Raw genomic sequence first — 16,741 nt, forward strand, 5'->3', positions numbered from 1 at the left:
TTATGAATGCGGTCCGCCACCTTGCTACTGTTGTTGCCACCATTGATGACACAACAGTTCAACTCGAAACTGGTTTAAAACCTGGTGTGGTTGGCAAAATCCTGAACAAAATTGGCTCAAGACCCAGAGTTAGATTGGTGGAAATGAATACATTGGAATAAGTTTGAAGTGGTTAAAGAAGTGCATTCAAGCCAGTAGGAGTCTGCGTAAGCCCTATAAAGTGTGACGTACATATTTCTTTATGGAACTCAGTCACCTTGGCATTGCAGCTTTGACTTAGCGAGTCTTTGCGGCTGTGATCACAGTTAATCCTCCAGGGCGCGGGAGATCATTCCAATGAAAAAGGACGAGGCTCCTTCTTTTTTTAGTTTTGTAGTCTACCTGTTGTGACTTGCATTAAAAGCGGTTCCCTTTCGCATGCAATCATCCGCACCTTAATGCCCCATGCAGGAATGTCAACAGATGGCTATTTTCTAACTGCAGGAGACTCTATGGGGAACACAAAGTTTACTGAGTTCCTTTTTTCCGATTATGCGTGCGCACAATTTCAGCAGGGAGCCGAGTGATTTGATTCTGAGTAAGCACCTTTACATTTCTGTGTTGATTAAGCAGCTACAGACTGAGAACAGAATTAGTTCCATGCAGATCAAGTCGGGTCCAATAGTTAGATTTGTGAGAACAAAGGAATGACTTCATATCGACCTCATCATTCTCAGTTTGCAAGCATCCTAGTTTTCTTCAAACAGACGAGCATTCACATCATATTCTACCATGGGCATATTCCACTTAGACTGTTTAACTTCATCTGGATGCTGTTAGCATGACAGTGCACTCATCTGCAGGACACGGGAGGTCAAGGATTGGCTTAACAATAAACTATGCGTCCTTAATCCACATCAGAATGTTCCTGCCAAAGGGCGTCCGTTTGTGGTGTAGGTACAGAGATTAAGGGCAGTAATGAATTGGATGGAAATTAGCCAGTCAATGTTTCAAGCTGTTTTTTTTTTTTATTATATGTAAACTGTATTTTGTTCACGGAGTAGGGCGTTTGGAAAACCAATCAAAACACTGGAGGATAACGAAATTAGAGCTGAACAATGTGGTGGGAAAATCGCATCGCAGTTATTTTGGCAGATATCACAAATGACATGATTAGATGGAACAAATATTGTTGCATCGCAATTTTCATTTTTTTGTGGTGTTGTGCCTCGTACCCAACAGACGTGTTTTCTTACATGAGAGCAAGACTCGTATTCTAGGACAGCTCTGCGGCAATTCCTTATACCGCTGTTTTTGTCGCACATTTCACCTTGAGAACATGATGAAGGTGAAATGCTTTACCTTCTGCAATTTTTGCACTTTGCCATATTTCAGTTGTTTGTCCCCCGATTGCCGATGATGTAGTCTGAATGCAGTTTGACTTTAAGAAACTTTAAGGGGAACATATTTGAAACCGTTTACACAACTTTACACGGCATTATATTGTGTGGTTGAGCAGTGCTGGACAAGATGTTTGAGGGGCAGGGGCAAATTAGATTAAAAAGGGCACCAGATGCACGCTGTGGGACTTCAGTGTGCAGAAAGTTGTGATACATTTATAGTGACGAGAGGACACTTCATCACGTTTTGTCCACTGGTAGATTCTATCATGTTTTATCTGCCTGAGGGGCATCAAAGAGGGCACTTCTCTGTGTTATCGAGTCCACCAGTGTAGTTGAGTATTTCAGTGGGTTAAGCATTCCCAGCAGGCATGATAAAGGTCAGCCGAACAGCGGCCCTGGTGGCATCAGCAGTGTATTTCTCTGGACTGTTTTCCTGCTCCTCATAGTACTCCTATCAACTTTTCAGCTATCCTATCAAACTAAAGGCGCACAAAAGCCCTAAAAAGTTGCATTACCCAGTACTATTCTGTATGCATCATTGCTTAAGACAGATATTTGCATATTTGATTGGAAGACCAATGATATTTTTGCAAAAACATGGCAGAGTGGAGAGGATGTCACAGGTCACAGTGTTCTGCAGGCACACAACACGCTGCGTTTTTCGTGAAAGACGCTTTTTCTCGACTGGAAAAACTTGACCCACAGAGATGAAGGTGTGAAAACACACAGGTCAACCCCTCCCTCATGTCGGCTGTCCGAATGCAATATGGAAAAGGCAGCTCCAGAGTAAAGTGCGCGTTCGAAGAAAAAAAAATTCCCACCTTGTTATTTAACATTGTAAAACATGGTTATCACCTGTCGCTGTCATGACCCCATCTCTGCTGCAGACACGGACGATTGATTCAAAGTCCATATTTCTTGACACCGTGGCTCAGACTGACAGAACACTGTGCCACGTCATTATCGGGGTGGACTGACCTGTTTGGCATCATGATATTTTACCCAGACTAGTGATGTCACTGTGTTTACATTGGCTATCTGTCTGCTGTCACCTCATGAGGTTATATAGGTTTGTTGTGAGGTTGTGCTTAAGGGACATTCACACATCGGTTGGCAGAAAAATCTTCGTACCTGTTCCCGTTAATCTTAAGATGTCAAGCTAATACATTTAATTTGTGCTTCTTGAGGTCGCCCAGGAAAAGGGAATAAAGGGCATATAGAGGGAAAACGTCCCTTTTCACTTTTCACTGTCAGAGTCAGAGTCAAAAGTCCAAGAAGGTTGGAAAAAAAACCTCATCTTATCCCACGTCAGCAGGGGTCTGTGATCGGACCCTTCTGTTCAGTGAATTTCTCTGCACAGCAAGGCACATAAAGCGGGCAGGAGAAGAGGAAAATATCAAGATGTTACGAAAAATACACAGTGATAATAAACACATCACACTGAGAAAGATCTGTAACACATGATGTGTTTCAAATGTCAACAGCGCTGCATGTTGGCGGATGGTGTCTCGATGCAGCGACGCAGATATCATAGAAACTCCAGGGAATTTCAGGCACCGCAGAGGGGAAAGAAGGAGAACAGGAGATTTATGAGATAGAAAGACAATGTTGACATGCGCAAAACAAGAACTCGGTGCAAGCGCGAGGAAAATGCACCGCAGTTGGGTTGATCCGGTGTGATAATAACTGTAACCACACTTCTGCGCGCATAAATTCCTGGTTGCCGCACCGCACCCTTTTCTACCTGAAATCACTTGTACCTTGGAGTTTGTTTGGTCGAAGGCCAAATCAAAATTGTAAGTAACTGGGGAGTGACGGAGGCAATCTAGCCGGGAACAGGGACACTTGGGGAGTATACTGTATATACTGGGTTTGGCTGATAGCAAGTCTAGACGCGTTGTTTTAGGATCAAGGAGGCAGGAGGCACACAGCGACAGGAACTGAAATGATAGGACTGTAACTATCTCATAATATGTGGATTCTTTAGAAGAGGCACGTGATTCAATTGTAACATAGCTTTATGCACCTCCTCAATGCAGACTCTACATGTAATTAAGCCCATTAAAGCTGTATCTAGTTCTCATAATAGGTCCATGGATAAAATGTTTTAAAGGGGGGATTTCTAGTTTGGAGAAGAAATTCAAACTCAGAATTTTAATATTTACAATATTAATGTTATTATACAGTCTCAGTAAATGTTTTCCATGACGGAATAAACAAGCTGTTCTCAGAGGAACATGAGGTCCCCAGAACACTGTTTGAAGGTAGTCTGAAATTGTGTTGTCCTTTGAGGTCAGTTTGTTTATTCAGCTTATTCAGTCACGAAACTAAAACAGTTTGTTTATTTAGCTTGGTCAGGCATAAAAAAGGTTATACTTTTTTCCTTTTTTTTGGCATGGCTAAGCCTGCTTATTGTTGAGACTGACCCTCTTCCTGAAAACAAGGATGCAGTGCAGCAGTAATCAAATCTGTTGTTCTCCATCTCTGCTGAAGCCCAGAAGCAACTTCCAACTGTAACCAGACATTGTGTACAGTGTCAGTAAGGGGTCCAGATCAATACTGTGCTGTATGTTCTTACATACGGAACAGCGTGTGTGTGTGTGTGTGTGTGAACTATGTAGACAGCAGGTGATGTGGAAACATAAGTTAAGTAGAGGAAAGGGCAGCTGTGATACACATATACCTACATCTCTCCACTTTGACCGACGTTCATGTCCCCTGCAGGAGACACCAGTACAAACTCAATGACACGCACGCACACACACACACACACACACACACACACACACACACTTATATCATTAACGCACAGTCTTAGATCCACGTGCAGGCAAACTAATGAGACCACAATTAGATATGAAAATTAATGATACACAGACTAAAAAACTATTTCCATGTGCCAAGGTGTTAGCTGTAGAATTGTACAGTTTGTGCATCAAGTCAAAACCATCTCACTGTTACTTTTAGTACAGTCATCACAGGCAGTAAACAGGACCTTTATCACTGGCCTGTAAAAATTGGCTGCACACGGCCCATATCCGGCCCCGAAGCAACTTCCAAGTGAAAATTGAATATACGTGACAAAGACTGTTGAATACACATGTGGTGTATATATCCACGTATGCCTCACACACATATGCTTATAGATGTGATCTATAAGCATAGGCACTTCAAATGTAAAATGAAAATGCATGAAACACATCATCAGAATGTCAGTTATCAAAGATCTGTCAAGCATTTGTTACCCTCTCCTTCACTGTTTTATGGTTCTTGTGTATGAGAGAGATCTTGAAAATAAAATGGGTCAAAGTTCGCACCGACAGCCGCTCCTCTCTCCCACAGAGAACACTGCTCCTGAAACGCCTCGTCAGTCATCTAGTAGTAATTTTGTGACTTTTTGTGACATTCCCATGACACACTTTTGCATAGTTTTTGCCTAGCGGCTAGTTTTGCATATAAGTATTGATGTCGCACGGCTGCTCAGTCGTTGTTAGCGCCGCTGGCTCAGGTGTGCATAAAGCACGTGTGCTTACTCTAAGTCGTAACCCAACATAAAAACGAGCATCAGCGTGTCTCCTTTACAAACGATCAGAAAAGTTCGGACGACCAGGCCTTCATCGAGGCTCCAGAATTGTGTGTTTAATTTGCATTTAGTGGACATTGAAGCGTGTGACATTAAACTGCGCTGAGAAACACCAAACTCTCTGGACACTTCTGGGCAAATTTACGATTTCATTTGATTTAGTTGCGGTTAGGGGTCAGGTCAGTTGCTGGTTTCAAAATCTATCCCAACTGAATTTGCAAAACGAACTGCCCTGCATGCTTTACAACATCTATAAACACCAATATAATAAAACAATCGCACACCATATCATAGAACATCTTAATTACACTTCGGACTGGGTGATGTTATGGCCGCCCTGTTGTCAGAGTGGATCATGTGCTCAGCACCACGTGGGAGGTCATTATGGTGTGGCTGTGTAATCATTTAGCCGCTGAAGGTCATTTAGAGTCTCCAGTAAGTGTTGCTTCAGCTCATGATATAAACATCAGTGTGATGTCGGTCAGCATCCTCCAACACATTGATTCGGCGGTGTACGGGAAGCTTGGTGATCCGTCAGACGTCGTGTTGATATGAGCTGCTGTGACAAATGTTCAGCCGCTCGCTCATCATGTGGCGCTGAGGACAAGAGCAGCTGGGGTGTCATAATAGAGCTCATACAGCTGACTGTGTATGGTTATGCTCTCAGGAGGGTTTTATTTATCTTTAGAATGGAAACTGTGACGTGTGCGTGAGTGTGCACGTGTCTGTCTCTGTGAGAGTGTGTGTGTGTGTGTGTGTGTGTGTGTGGTGTGCCCGCTCGCTGGCATGTGTGTCCGTTGGGAGAAAATAGACAAGGACAGTCAAAGGAAGCTGGAGTTCGCAGGTTCGCCGCCAGCTGATCGACTCCGTGACGCGACTTGTGCGTCATCTCTGCTGCTCCTGCTCCTTTCTGTCATCTGTGTCACCAGACCTACATCTGAATACTTACAGCAACACAAACAGGACAGGTCGGGTTCATCTCCAGGACTTAGGCCAAAAGCTCATTCCTAACACATGTACAGTTAATTTCCAATAAGACAAAAACACAACACGCCCTCGTGACTCATGTCCAAGAGTAAACCATTATCTGCAATCATTAGCCGTTATCTTTACCACCTCTCCGCTGATAATCCAATTATTGCTTCCTGCTCTCTCTGACCTCTCGTATCTCCTCACAAATAGCTTCTCTATAGAGATCAACTTTTACTGGAAGTGTGCGATATCAGTCAGAGAGTAAGAGGAAGTTGTTGATATTTGATCAAAAGGGCTTTTCAGACACGGTGTTAAAGTCTAGTCTGTTAAAACTGTGCAGGCTCAAACACTCTCCCGCGCCGTTCACTTTTATTTTTGAACTTCCCGGAAGGCAGCAGCCGCTCCACCGACGTTGAGCGATTCCAGGGAGAATATTTCCGGTTCACATAGGATCTCATGTGACTGCAATAGCTCCTTTAACCTCCCACACAGCGATTTCAATCAGCTAAATGTTGAGAATAATATACATTGTCAGGGTGAAGACATGGATGGTACACGTCAGATGAAATATTTCCAGATCTAATTACTTGTCTATTTCAGTCCAAATACAATTGTGGTATATTTGTCTGGGACAGGTTTTCTCAGTGGTCGCAGGATCAAAACTAAGCGAGCTGAAGCAGCTTGTAGCTTCCCCACTTCCACCTGTGGAACAAGCTTCACTTTTGCCTTCCAATAAATACAGAGATCTTTTTCAGTCCGTCGCTATTTATTTGTTCTTTTTAAATGCAATTTGAACTTTTTGTCTTGTCTCAGTCCTGCTGTATTTCTGTGGCGCCATGCAGCACTTTGAACTGCCTTGTCCTGAATGGTGCTATATGGATAAACTTGCTGCCACCTAGTGGTGACTTCCCAGGATTACAGCATCTGTGACACTGATGATGACACCACAAAACCACACAATGATTCACAGTTATTGCATTTAAAAAAAAAAAAATTCACACAGTCAAAACAACAGCCGTCAGTGTGGATTAAGCAGCAGATAACTTTCCATTGCTTTTAAACAACACGTAACTTTTACTTTGTGCAATAAAATGTTCCCTGTCAGTGTCTTTGCTGTTATATCTGATGGATTTGGCTGCTGTGTTATAAGCTATATTGTGTTATACTGTTGTTGGTGTTTAAGGTTGAGCTCATTTTAACCATTTGGTAGGTTAATTCAGAGCAATGCACCAAGACACAGTAGTATAAATCTCAATAGGAAGCTGCTTGTAATCTGATAAATTGCCTCCTGTGATGTCACTCAGTGGCTAAGTTGCATTGTGGGTAATGTAGACACCAGGTTTTTGAAAAGGAAGAAGACTGCGTGTAATTTAAAAAAAGGCATTATTTCTGATTCTGTTGATCGTTTGTTTAAAAACTGTACAACCACCATCTTTACCCACGATGCAACTTAGCCACTGAGTGGCATCACCAGAGGCAATAATCAGATTACATGTAGCTTCCTCTGAAGCTTCGAGAGGCATTATAGCACTTTTTTTTTTTTACATATTCAGCAGTACTCCACAAGACCTGTAAACACACTTTAATGTGTAAAATTGGTGGAGTTACCCTTTAATCCGTCGGCTTATCACAAAGATTTAAAAATCAACACATTTGGAGATTGGACAGGAAAATTGTAATCTTAAAAAGTCACTAGCAACTAAAGCTGTCAGACAAATGTGACGGTGTAAAAATACAATATTTGCCACGAAGGTGTAATGAAGTTGAAATATAAAGTAGCATAAAGTGAACTAAAGAAGTCAAGTAAAGCACCTTGTGATTAAGGACAGCAGTACAGATATGCATGTTTGATTTCATAATGTACCTTGAAATACTTTCATTTAGAAAAAATACATAATACACTGCAAGGTTACACAATCCATGTATTTTTCATGTGCCTTTGTGTAATAAAACATTATTTTGTCAGTGTGAAGGACTGAGTTGCTCCTGAGATGTGGATGCAGTGTTTCAGTAGCTCTGAGTACATTTTGGAAAAAGTTGAACTCAGTATAAAGAAAGAAACTAATTGTGAAACACAGAACAAAAAAAAAAAAAAGAACCTCACACATCCATCGCTCGCAGTAATTTGCTGTGATGTGGAACTGAGGAAATACAATGACACTTAATTTAGATGTTAGCCAAGGGGATGTGGATAATTGATCTTGTGTGCAGGAAAACAACATGCCCAGCAGGGAGCAGTAAAAGTCAATGCTCCTGCCATAGTGATCGTTCATGTGCAATGCAGCTGTTCCAGGAAATGTTTCCTCTGCACAGCGAAGGCTGCAGATGTTTGTAGAAGTCGGATATTTTCTGTCATACTGGGAATGACGTAATCGAGCAAACAGTGTGATAGGTATGAGCAGAAAGCAGCGGGTTAAAGGTCACAGAGTACCTGACCTTTACCGAGAAAACATGACCTATATACAACACAGAAAGCATTTAGAACACAAGCACAAACAGTGGGCATTGAGTGCTGGTACAAGCCAGTGAAAATGCTCAAGCTGTCTCTCTGTGTGTACAGTGTTTGTGTGAACACGATGAGTTGTCGTGTACAGTGTCTACATCAGCACATCTCCTCCGTTCAAAGCAGCTTGGATTTGCAAACAGAGCTCAGGGTCACAGAGGAGAGAGTTCTTCCTCCTGGTCCTTGAACCGAAGCTGTGCTTTTGATGCTGCTGCACAGCTGGAGACAAAAAGGAACACACCAAGGTTGTGAGATACCGGTGTCGTAAGAGCGTGGCTCTGACTTCTGTCACTGTCAGGTTCCCCCTGTGATTATATTGCACCGTCTGAGTCACAAATGGAAACACTGATGATGCTAATTAGCTTACTTTTCAAATTTGTGTAATTTGTGGCCTTCAGATATGGAATAGCTATCTGAGGTGATACTGTCAACATCATGGATTACGGAACTGTATTATTTATATTATTATGTAACGTAAGACAGCTTGAAAATAAATATCAAAGTAGAGCCAGTCATGAGAAGTTATTCCGGGCTTGTTGTGTTCACTTCTCTTCTGCATGTTTACTAAATGCACACAAGCCGACCACCAGACAGAAACAGCTCGGCCCCTGAGAAGGTCCAGTGAGAGAGTCTTTCCCAGGTGTGTGTGCTCTCTGTCTCCTACATACACACACTAGACACAACTAGGCTAGTAACAAAGCTCAAAAACTCTGCTGAAGTAGATTTTTTCAGGTATCTGTACTTCAGTCGCGTCTTACTTTGTGTATTTAACAGCTTTTTATTTTTGCTCTCAACATTTGTAACACAAACATCTGTACTTTCTAATCCTCGCATTTCTGTAACGTGCTCGTTGCTTTGGTTTTAATGCATTTGAGGGGAGTTATGAGTTATCTTTTAGACTGATTTCAACCGATAAGTGCACATCACGCACGGCAGATACAGCAAGATGAGAGTAAAGACGGAATGAGACGGTAAAAGACAGGATTTTTTTAATATTATTATGTCAATTAGAAAAGGAAAGGAAGCTTTACCAACCCAAAATGTCAGTATTTGACGTTCTGGGAACAAGTCTCAACAATCAACTACCTTTCACGGGTGTTTTGGAACAGTGGAGACAAATCCTGCTGATTCTACCTGTAAGGCTAATAGTCTCTGTTCATTTTATGTGAAGTGAAGTTCAGTTATGTTTGCACAGAAACGTCCTTCAGAGCGAAACCTTTATGCCTTGAGTACATTTCAGACTAGATTGTGACTTTGAGAACAGAAGCTGAATCAGTCCTTCAAGTATCTGTACTTCTACTTGAAGCATGACTCTTGCCACCTCGGTTGGATGGTAATGTTAGCTGTAACTGAAGCCTCCTGGCTACCAATAGCCTCTGTGCTGACTGCATTACCATTTGAGTCTAAAGCATTGACAGCTCCTCTTTTTCTTCTCCTGTTTTTTCTGGCAGCCCATAAATGTCCCGGTCCTGGCCTTGCAAGGGAATCCACTGCAACATTGACTAGTAGTTGGTTGAGATCAATGAATTCAGTCAGTTTAACATACTAGGAGCATCATTTTTGCTGTCCCAGTCAAACAAGTACCACCGACTGAAAGAAGGCCACCTCCAGACCTCCAGGTGGGCAGAACTAGGGGAGAGGAGAGCCATCTGCTTCGATGTAATTATGAACTGACTACTACAAAAGATAAGCAGCAGTAAGGATGTCTTAACACAAAACCTCGATTTTAGAACAGTAACACTCAAAAATAAATCTTTGATCTTATATTGTAATTTAGCTACAATCTTTCTTCACTTTTATTAAAAGATGCAATATGTAAGAATTGTCCACCATTACAAAAATGAACGCTCAAAACAAATAAGGGGCAGTGAATCACCAGAGTGGCCACTAAGTGTTGCTGCTGTTAGCTAGCTAGCTGTACAGCTAGCGTTCAGAGTGGGAGCTCGGGACCAGGAGACGGTTGTTACACAATACAAAGACATCAAAATGTCATGAATGTCTTCACAGTATGTATGTATGTGTGTACATACATATATATATATATATATATTTATATATATATATATATGTATATGTATATATATATGTATATGTATATATATATATATATATATATATGTATATATATATATATATATATATATATATATATATATATATATATATATATATATATGTATATATATATATATATATATATATATATATACATATATATATATATATATATATATACTTGGTTTGCAAAGTGTATAGACATATAGAGTAAAGTATCTCTAGTATATAGACATGTCACCCATTGAGCATGTTTGGGATGCTCTGGATACGACACGTATACGACAGCGTGTTCCAGTTCCTGCCAATATCCAGCAACTTGGCACAGCCACTGAAGAGGAGTGGACCAACATTCCACAGGCCACAATCAACAACCTGATCAACTCTATGCAAAGGAGATACTGGCTGGTTTTCTGACCCCCTGCACATTTTAGAGTGGCCTTTTATTGTGGCCAGCCTGAGGCACACCTGTGTAATATTCATGCTGTCTAATCAGCATCTTGATATGCCACACCTGTGAGGTGGGATGGATTATCTCGGCAAAAGGAGAAGTGCTCACTGACAGATTTAGACAGATTTGTGAACAATATTTGAGAGAAATGGATCTTTTGTGTATATAGAATATAATATATTGTATATCTTTGAGTTCAGCTTGTGAAAAATGGGAGCAAAAACAAAAGTGTTGCGTTCATATTTTTGTTCAGTGTATATATATATACATATATATGTGGCTGATCAAACATTCCTCCTAACTAGCTGTGAGCAGAAGACATTTTTAATCTGTGAACAAACAATTACAAACCTTAAACTGCATCCCAGTTACTGAAGTCACCCAAGATGAGCAATAAAGAAACATCCTTGTTACATGGTTCTGTATCATGAAGTGAATATAGATATAATGACTTCAGGGACTGCTGGGGAACCGCTGGATCTGTTGTCATCACTTTGCTGACCACCGATTCTCAGTATCTCTTTAAGTGGGGTGGGGGAGTGGGAGTAATGGGTGATGTCACCGCTACCTGTCCAACTGAGTGAGTGATTAATCACCGGGGGGCTCGGACTGGGAGGAGAGGGCGAGGGGGATCGGTTTGGAATGAGCGAGGGAGGGGCGGAAGACTGATCAATCAGGATGATTGACAGGCTCAGTGATCTGAGGATCAGCATCCCTGGAGGACGCTGCATCACCCGAGTAGGACGCAGGCACATGTACGAACACACACACAGATGCACAAACACGTAGATCACATAGAGTGCGATCACAAACACGTGAACATGGATGCACACGAACATGCCAAGACATGTGCACGCCGTCACAGCACCACCCACCCATGGGCGAGGGATGTGTCGACCTGGGAGAAATACAGCCAGGCACAGGTTGGATATCAACAGCCTGAGTGCAGATGGATTTACTGTGGTGGTTGGGACACACACACAGACACACACACACACACACACACACACACACACACACACACACACACATACTCAGTAATTGTCACCACCTTCATGTCAGCAGCATGGCCCCTGTATGAGGAGAGAGAGCAAAGACATACAGTTGGCGTTAGATTTACTGTAACGCAGCCATGTGAAATCACATGCACGGATACTCAGAAGACGAGTATGCAATTTCGAGGAAATTCCATTAATAGTCACAAAATTCCCCTTCCTCTCTTCCTCCCCCCTCCTCTCTTCCTCCCCCCCTCCTCCTGCTCCGTTACAGTATCATCTGCTGATTAGAGGTGAATGATTGCTGTTTCGGAGTGAGAGGCATCTGTCACCGACCGGGACCTGACATGTGAGGCCCATCCCGAGCCCTGAGGCGAGAGGCTGCCATCTGAGAGGCCAGGGCCCACCATCAGAGCCTCTCCCTGGGGTCTGATCACCTCGCCCCCACACCACCGCCACCTATTGCCCCAGCAGCAGCACCGTATTTAACCGCCTAAATGTCTGCTCCCCCCCCCCCCCCCGGTATTATCTCCACCTCTTTGTCCTCTCTCTGCTCCTGTTTTTTCTTAGTCACACAAGATTATAGAAACATTTGCATTTTTCTATCTTCATCCCACCCCCACGTTTTTTACTCCTCATCCCTTCCCCCAGAGGTAGTAGCATTACAAAGGGGGTGTCATTCAGCATCCCCCCCCCTCCCCTTAGTTAAGATGTAACAAGATGCTCCTCATTGATATCTGCTCCTGATAACATGCGGCTAGTCTGATTGGCTTTGTGTGTGTGTGTGTGTGGTTCTTTGTGCGTGTTCGATTTCGCATAGAATTCACATTGTAATACACATCACAATAAATACAGTTTGGGCGTCGTGGTCCGGTGTGTTTTGTTACAATGCAGTAGCCCAAAGATGATATTTCTTCTGAAACGTATTGTCGCTAAAAATACGACGCAAGGCAAAAGGCAACAGAGGACGAGATGGAATCTGTCAGCGGCGCTCAGACTTAAAGGATAAGTTCACAGAAAAATGAAAAAATGTTATCGTCATCTATTGAGCCGCCGTGCTGATGGAAGAAACTCGTTCTGGAGCTTCGCAGCAGAACAGCGTCGCAGCATTCTCCTGAACATGTGAAGTAAATTTGGAGCTGTAAAAAAACAGCCGTATGAAATCATAAAAATGGCTCCACACAGCTCATTAAACCTAATCCAAGTCTCTGGAAGTCCGGAGATCACAAATTGATCTTTAAAAGACGGGCAGTTGAGCTCGTACACCCACTTTGGGAGAGATGCAGCCACAGTGAAGATTTGGGCTTTACAATGGGTGTAAATGACCTCTCTTCAAATTAATTTGGGATCATCGGGATTCCAGAGACTTACGCTTTTAGCCCCTTTAAAGCCCAAATCGGCACTTGTTTTGCTTCATTTGCACCTGAAGTGGGAGCACAAACCCGACTGTCTAAAGTGTCCTGCCTCTGTGTAATGTGGCAGACTGTATTTGAACTGTATCCAGTTAATAGGGCTGCTAATTAGAGTCTAAAAGGTGCAGCAAATTAATTGCTGGTAATATGTTTTCTCTCATCTGGTGTGTGAGTGTGTGTGTGTGTGTGTGTGTGTGTGTTGGGGGGGGGGGGTCATGGGAATGCCTGTGTTTGTGTGTGTCTCACTTTCAAGCATGAGTGCCTTATAACTAAGTTTGTTAAAGAGGAAAGGAGGCAGAAAGATTCCCAGAACAACCTGAATTCCTTTACTCCGTGACCTTGTGCCGGCCATGTCAGAAGGCCATATGCTCCACCGACAAAAAGAAGATACACACACATTGATGTGAACACACACACACACCCACACACACACACACAGCGACTGAATCAGTTAAGCTACATTTGAGGAGGAGCTGGAGGACACATTGTTAAAAGTTAACCATTGTGTCTTCCTCAGCAGGGCTAGTGAGAGACAATTCTCTGGGTGTTTCTGTGGGGGGAGGAGGGGGAGGTGAGGCGTTTGCTAGGGGTGAAGGGAGAGCAGCGACCCAAAGACACCCAATGAATATATGGTCTTCAGCAGCAGATTGTGTGTGGGCACTGAGCACTCACAATGTGTCATTCGGAGGACACCTTACGTCAAAGCGCTGGACAATCAGGAGAAACTCCCACAATTCCTCTGGGTCAGCCGTGGCAGTTCAGCTATTTCAGCAAATTGATGCAGTTCTCTCTCACTGCACAGGTTCTCACACTGAACATGGGAGCACCATCATTTTCCAAGAAGACGGATAAGATAAGTGTTCTCCCGTCAGATCACCTGTCATTACACATGGGATTGGGTGCGATTGGAGAGGTTTTCGAGCACATTCTGCTGTTTGAAAAAGGAAAACCATCGTCACCTGGTGATACCCCACATGCATAGTCGAGTCCTGTCAGCAATATAGAGACAGAGAGAGGAACAGAATCATAAATCAGCGAGTGTGAGTGCGGTGTGCACTTTTCCTTGACTGTGTTGCTCAGATAAATACACCAGATAAGTCGATTATGTAAAATCTACAAAAGGCCCCGTAGGAGCTTTCTAAGGTCTAAAGGAAGAAATAAAAACTAACCATGGTGATGTCACAATGATGTCATCAGGGTTATATCAGCTTGACGAATTTATAACAGAAAAACCTGGGATATAGACTGGGGTGTGGAGTTGTAATCACAAAATTGTCTATCACCAGTGTTGGGAAAGTTCACTTTCTACATGAACGAGTTCAAAGTTCAGTTCACACATTTTAAAATGATCTAGTTCAGTTCATAGTTCATAATTCAAAATTTTGAACTAAGTTCACAGTTCCAAAAATGAACTAGCTCATAGTTCTTTTTTTTTTTTCAATATGTTGCTGCGAGTTATTATTTTTCTAAATGATTGCCACAGCCCATTTAGAACAACAGACAGCTATTTATCAGTTTTAACACTGAAACTGCAGCTCTCCGACAATATACTGCAAAACCAGTTCGTCCAGCCGCGGCTGGGAGATGAAGACAGCAGAGCCGCTACTGTATGCCATTAATGCGATGTGGGTGGTAGAGGATCTGTTTTGGCTCGCCGTTGCCGTGTCTTTTGATTTTTTATTCACTCGCACAGGCCTTGAAAGGCTGGCCGGGTGCTTTAGCTCAATGTGCCATTTCAGGCTTGCTGTTGACGTTGTTGATGTACGGAGTTGCTTCTTGAAACCCTGCAGGCAAAGTTTACACAAAAAGGTCAGATTTTTCCCACCTGGATCATCACTGACCTTTTCATAAAACTGTTAATGTATTCATACATAGATGCCGTATTAATGGTGGAGGCAGAGTATGAGGTAGTGCTGCTGCCTTCATTTGTTTTTACCTCCATGCTTAGCATGTTGATAACGCATGTGGCGGTGCGACTCTGTGGAGGCTGGTGCTGCCTGTGTTATGTCCGTTCAGGACGAATTAATCTGTGTTCGTTTGGTAATGCCTCACTGCATGTTTGGTATGCAGCTGTTTCTGTCTGAAATAGTTCAGTTTCGTTTTGATCGAAAGTAAAGCGAGTTGCACAAACCTCTCGTCCAGCGTCCTTTTTAATACACAACAGCCATATTGGGTGTTTTTGCGCTACATATTAAGGCCTGCTCACGGTGTGTTTTAGCCAGTTTTCGCCTGGAAGGCTCGATGGAAATCTGGCACTGTCTTGAACGAAGTTAAACTATGAGAACGCTCCGTTCATAAACACCAGAATGAACGCGTTCACAATAACGTTCATCAGGCAGAAATACGTGCATTCAGTTCACATTCGCCCAAAATAAGAACGAGTCCATGAACGATCGCTTATTGAACACGTTCATGCACAACACTGTCTATCACAATGTTTTTCGGGGAACGTAGTGTTTTTTTTAAACTTGACCCATTTCAGGGATTGAGAGAGTTTTCACCCCTGAGAAAAAAGTATACCTTGTCGCGTTTCATTTCTTGTCCAGTTCCTGATCACGCTGACTTTAAAAGGCCTAACCATAAGAAGAAAAGATGAAGTCACACAGTCATACATGGGTAACTGGCTGATTTTTCTGAGTTTTGCCGCTTGTCATTCTGTATCGTCATGACGAACACGGGGAAGAACACGAACACACATAGTTCGAGGCAGTTAGAAATGCTCAATTCCGTTCTTTTCCCTGTCCGCTATCGATAATAACTGTTATAAACTGGTAGGCAAGACACATATGAACTTTGATTGCATTTCCATGGAGTAATACATTTTCATCCTTGAGCTGCGGAACTCTACTGCACTCGGTAATCGACTCGTCAGGGCTTCCCCACAAGAGGAAGCTGCTGGAGGAGAGTGGTGAGTTGTGTTCACTTTACAATAGAAATCAGGCTGTTCTGAGCGTCATTTCTGGCTTTTTGATGGCGGTTTCATCTTTGAGGCATAGACTGCAGTGTATTGTTATTGTGCGGCCTTTTTCTGAGGTTGCTAAAACTACGTTAGCTAGCGGTCTGCAAACTTGATCTCTCGAGGGGGGGTCTTACTCGGTGTCGCGGTGTGTTAGACCATGGATTAAATTTACACTGGAATATCCCTTTAAAATAATCTCTAACCATTAAAATAATGTGCTGGAGGGGCCTTTGGAGGTTATCTTGTCCTGGTCACGAGCAAGACTACTGACAGCCGTGCCTGAGGCAGAAAAATGCATGTTTGTAGTGCCTTAACCTGACTAAAGGAGCAATCTTTATCTGGTGCTGGTCAGGTCGCGTGGAATGGCTTTTCCTTTTGACTGAAAACAATCATCTGCTGTGTCGTGATATTAAGTTGATGAAACTGATG

This window comes from Sparus aurata, chromosome 3, assembly GCF_900880675.1.
Source record: "Sparus aurata chromosome 3, fSpaAur1.1, whole genome shotgun sequence".
In the NCBI taxonomy this organism is placed as follows: domain Eukaryota; kingdom Metazoa; phylum Chordata; class Actinopteri; order Spariformes; family Sparidae; genus Sparus; species Sparus aurata.